This window comes from Dromiciops gliroides, chromosome 6 (genome assembly GCF_019393635.1).
Source record: "Dromiciops gliroides isolate mDroGli1 chromosome 6, mDroGli1.pri, whole genome shotgun sequence".
NCBI lineage: Eukaryota > Metazoa > Chordata > Mammalia > Microbiotheria > Microbiotheriidae > Dromiciops > Dromiciops gliroides.
This window is the reverse complement of record NC_057866.1, coordinates 266,938,188-266,943,585: the sequence shown is the minus strand read 5'-3', so window position 1 is coordinate 266,943,585 and position 5,398 is coordinate 266,938,188. Positions and strand designations below refer to the sequence as shown.

The 5,398-nt window shown below is 39.0% G+C and overlaps 1 pseudogene; it reads left to right on the top strand.

Annotated features, from left to right (window-relative positions):
* The first annotated feature begins 3,957 nt into the window (after positions 1–3,957).
* LOC122730378 lies at positions 3,958–4,708 on the top strand (annotated as a pseudogene).
* The last annotated feature ends 690 nt before the right edge of the window (positions 4,709–5,398 follow it).

Genomic DNA, 5,398 nt, shown 5'->3' with positions numbered 1-5,398 from the left:
GACTTAAGCAAAAACCAAGTTTACATTAGAGAAAAGAAATTGAGTCATATGATATTCATTTCTTACATCTTTGCAATGTATAAATGTGGTTTAAAAAATGAATCTCCACAAAATGGTTGTGTCTGTATTTTCCCATGTCAACATTATCATTTTGAAGATATCATGTGGAAACATTTTGAATTCATTTAAGAGAAGTATCCTGTGTTTTAATTTATACTTTAAAAAATGGCTACCACCTGGGTCTCCACCATCATTCTTTACAAATCTAAAATTAAAATTTTCTTTAAAATGACTCTTTCCATGGAAAAATCATCTACTAAGTAAGATCAATGTCTATTCATTTTGGGGTCTATTTATTTTTCCTCCATTTTTGTTATACTTTTACTACCACCTTACCTTTTTTTCCTATAGGTTGTTATTTTTGCAAGTTTGAAACATTTTTTACTTGTTCTATTCAGAATGGTGCCAATAATTAATGGAATTTTCAATAAATTCTTTGCCCTGAATAGAAGAGATCAACTGTGATCACTTTTTTTTTTTTTAATGTCACCACCTTGGCTAGACTTCAATACGAATACTGTTATATACATTTAAGCTAAGGAATATACCTTTGGCAAAGAGGGAACATTTAATTACATAATATAACATACAATTAAATAAAATAATAAAAATACTGAATGTTTTGACTTTCACCTTATGGATTATTGTGTTTGTGGCTATTAGTAATTTATACCAGGCAGTGTAGTATTGTAGATGGAGAGCTGTTCTTGGAGTAAGGAAGACCTGGGTTCAAGTCTTAACCTCTGATACATACTGGTTATGTGTCTTTCTGTACTCCCAAACAGCTCCCCAAGAGTACAAATTAAAAATTGGGCATTGATCTGCATGGGTATGAATGAACACATAAATGAGTGAATGGATGGATGCAACAATGGTAACGACTTAGCACTGTGCAAAGTATTGTAAATACAAATATTAAAACAAACAAATCAACAACAAAACTCTTCAACACCAATTGGCTTACATTTAATACCAAAAAGGGAATGGTGGTCAGGGAGGGGGCAATTTGCTTTGCAAAGTTACTGGAACTTCCAATAGGGATAGAGGAGAGTAAATGGTCACACCCAATTGAAGAATAATGACTGAATTTATTTGATGGAATTTAATGGTTTTAGAACTGGAAGTTGTGAGTAGATGGGAGAGCAATTACAGAAGGCTTAAGTCATGTTCTTTGTATCACTTTGCTCAGAATGAGAACAATATTAAATCTGGAACTAAGAATTCTAGTAAGCCCACCACATGTTTCCATAGAGACATTACTAGTTGTGGCAAAAGAAAACCTGAGATCAAATCTGGATTCTAACCCATATCCAAAACTGGACCTGTCTAAGGTTGGTCACATAATTTAATTTCTCTCCTGGGATTCAGTTTTACCAGCTCTTAACTGAGTGGGCTAAGAATAGATGATCTAAATCTATAATGTTGTCTAGATGACATACTATATAACTGAGAGTGTAAATTACCTATGTATATATAGATATATGTATATGTGTACATACACATACACTTACACAAATGCATATACATGTTCAATGTCTCCAGATTCCTGTCATAAGGGGATGAAGGATTAGGAGAAATATGTTTCAAAGTAAGAATTTCATACAGAGGGCGCAGCTAGTGGCACAAGGAATAAAGCACCAGCTCTAGTTTCAGGAGGACCTGAGTTAAAATCCCACCTCAGACACTTGACACTTCCTAGCTGTGTGACCATGGGTAAGTCACTTAATCCTCATTGTCCCGCAAAACAAAACAAAACAAAAAAAGAACTTCATGCAGAAAAGGAAGCGATTTCTTTGATTCACTAAAAACAAAAACAAAAACAAAAAACCCTCCTCTAACATCAAAGAAAAAGTACTTTTTGCCTGTGTGGGTTTTTTAGTTTTTTCATTTGTTTGGTTGTTGTTGTTGTTCTTCTTCTTCTTCTTGCATTTTTTTCCCTTCACACATAGGGGATAATTGAATAATTCACCAAGGAAAACAAAGTGTTCATTGATATCAACATGGAAAAACCTTAACTCTCCCTCTACCATTTCAAGGATTTCAGTTGACTTTGCTTCATTCTTTTGTTGTTTATTTCAGAGACAGTTGAGTTTATCAGTCCCACACACTTCTGTTGGTTCACTGGAACTCTCTTCCCTGCACTCCCATTTCCTATCAAATTCATGTTGTTCTGGCTTACCAGTTAATTTCCAAAGATTAAGATTTTTGTTTATCATTCTGGTTTATGTAGTAAGAAAATGTATTTATTACCTCTTGGCCCCTTCTGTTTTCTTCCATAAGTAGTTTTATGTGCATACCAGGAATCCCCACGTCTCCTTTTAGAATCTATGTAGCCCACATGTAAATTTCTGTGCTATGTATCTTGTGCCCCTGGACTCACATGCGGCTTTAATCACTTTTATAACTTGGGACCTGACAATTTATGGAAACCAAGCATAGGATGGATTTTTTATTATTATTATTAATTGAACCACTACAGTTTACACTTCACTTTGATTAAAAACCCCAACAGGCTGCAACTGCTAGCTTAAGATTTTGCCTTTCATAAAATGTGTGTATTCCAATTCTGTTGAATGGATTTTAAGGAGAAAATAAGTATTCTATTCCACATCTCATTAGCTTTCTTTTTTTTCCTAGTATTTTTTATTGCAAAAATGATGCTCTTAAAAAGAATAGGAAAAAAAAAAAGCTTGCTTCCAAGTACATTATATAAGGGAGTGGAGTTAACAAAGATAAAAAAGATTTTACCTGATCCTATCCTCTTTTTAAATTTTGAAATATATGCCATTGCCTTTTGTTTTTGTTTTAACTTCATTATATTTCCTAATATGCCCTTCCCAATTCACTCTCCCAGAGGGCCATCTCTGAGAAGAATTTTTTTTTTTAATTAGGGGGGGAAAGACAATTCAGCAAAATTCTCCCCCCACACCCGGGTGTGTGTGTGAGTGTACATATTACATTACTATAATGTTTCTATAATATATTACATTATGTATGTATATATAATTGAATACTATATTACTATTTATACACACACACACATATATAATAGTATATGCACACACATACCTACTGTTCTGAATACCTGGGGACTTTTGATGATTACTAAGTGTGTAAGGTCAGAAAAGTCTCTTAACCTCTATAAACTTTAGTTATCTCATCTAAAAAATGAGAAATTTAGGCCACATAGCACGTGAGATCCTCTTCACCTCTCCAAAGAAACTAGGCACTCCCTTCCCCTCACATCTTTCCACTAGAGCAAAGTTTGGTTATGCAAACTTCATAACGTTCAGTTTACATTGCTTAAATATTGTTCTATCCATTTACATCATTCTAAAACATATAAATTCTCTCTCGAGTTCTATTTGTTTCACTTGGCATCTAGTTCTATAAACCTTCTGATATTTCTTTGTAGTGATATTCATTATTTCTAAAGGTGAAAAAATATATTCCATTACATTTATGTAGCAAAAACTAGTTTACCCATTTTCTAGTCAATGGACATCTACTTTGTTTCTAATTACTTGTACTCAAAACGGGGGTACTACTGTGAATATTTTGGTGCATATATGCACCAAAATATTTATATACATACATATGTTTATGTCTATACATACATATGTACACCAATCTTTTTATCATAGTACTCTATGGCATATATGCCTAAAAATGGAATCTCTATATCAAAAAGTAGAGACAATTAATCACATCTTTAGCACATTTAAAAATTGCTTCCCTCTCAGCGCCCCGGGTCCAGCCGAGCACCCAGCCAGGGCCACGACTCCACGGGCCTACGCCACGCACAGGATCGGGCCGGGCCGGATGAGCGCCTGAGCTTTGGGCTTCTCGGCGCCCTGTATTGGGGCCTGTTCAGAGCTCCTGGAAGCTGAGAGCAGGATGTTCCAGTTCATGAGGGACGGAGAGCCTGAGGATCCCATGTTCCTCATGGACCCTTTTGCTGTTCACCGACAACATATGAGCAGGATGCTGTCAGGGGGCTTTGGCTATAGCCCTTTCCTTAGCATCACAGATGGGAGCATGCCAAGGGCTCAACCTGCTAGTCAAAGGATGCAGGCTGGGGCTGTCTCACCTTTTGGGATGCTGGGAATGACAGGTGGCTTCATGGACATGTTTGGGATGATGAATGGTATGATCGGGAATGTGGAGCACATGACAACTGGAGCCAACTGTCAGACCTTTTCATCCTCCACTGTCATCTCTTACTCCAACCTGGGTGTTGTTTGGCGTTCCCAAAGTCTACCAAGAAACGTCTGAGATGCGCTCAGCACCAGGTGGGATCCGGGAGACGAGAAGAACAGTGAGGGACTCTGACAGTGGGCTAGAGCAGATGTCCATTGGGCATCATATCCGAGACAGGGCACGCATCCTCCAGCGTTCTCGAAATCACCGAACTGGTGACCAGGAAGAACGGCAGGACTACATCAATTTGGATGAGAGTGATGCCAAAGCGTTTGACAATGAGTGGGGGAGAGAGACATCCTGATACTGGCCACAGCGCCCCCTGGAATTTCATCGGCCTGAGGCAGCTGGGGCGGGTGGGGGTAGAAGGGCAGAGGAACCCCCTCGGCTGGCTATACAGGGCCCTGAGGTTTCCCCCTCCTGACAGTCACGACGCTATGACTGGTGAGGACCCCACCCACCCACCCAGGTCCTCTCATAAGTGTTGGTGGGAAAGGGATCACAGGTAAGGGATGAAGTCCCTCAGTCATTCCTCTGGGATTTGGAGGAAACCCACTTGTTCCTAATATTTTAGATTGTGAGAGTGGGATAAAGAACCTCTTAGAGCCTGTTTTGGTGACACAGGTCTCAGCTGGTCTAGGAAAGGAAAGAAATTCTCCTAACTTGGAGAATTGACCACAACCACCAAGACCCTCATCATCCCAGCTTCTGTTTTTCCCCTTTCTATATGACAAGCTTTCTCTCCCTCTACCCTCTAGGTACAGGCTGTGAGGGGAAGAGGAATCACCCCTTGGAATAACTCCCTTTCCCTAGTTTAATATTAAATAGAGGTGAGCTGGCCCCTTCAAGGTTAGGGAGCCTTAGGGGGAGCCCCCTTTACTGCTTTCACTATTCTCCTGCCCCCTTTCTCAATCTCGCCCTCCCATAGTGAATTTACTGACTTTTTTTCTTTCTGTTGTTCCCAGTTCTCTTGATTTTTTTCTCCTCTCTAACCCCCAATAAGTACAAGGTCCTTTAGGATAAGTTCCAGGGGTAAAATTCCCCCTTTCCCCACCAAAGGTCTGTCAGTGGCCATTGGACCCTTTTCCACCTCCACCTAGAAGTCCCATGTTTGGGGCTTTGCCCCCTCCCTATTGGC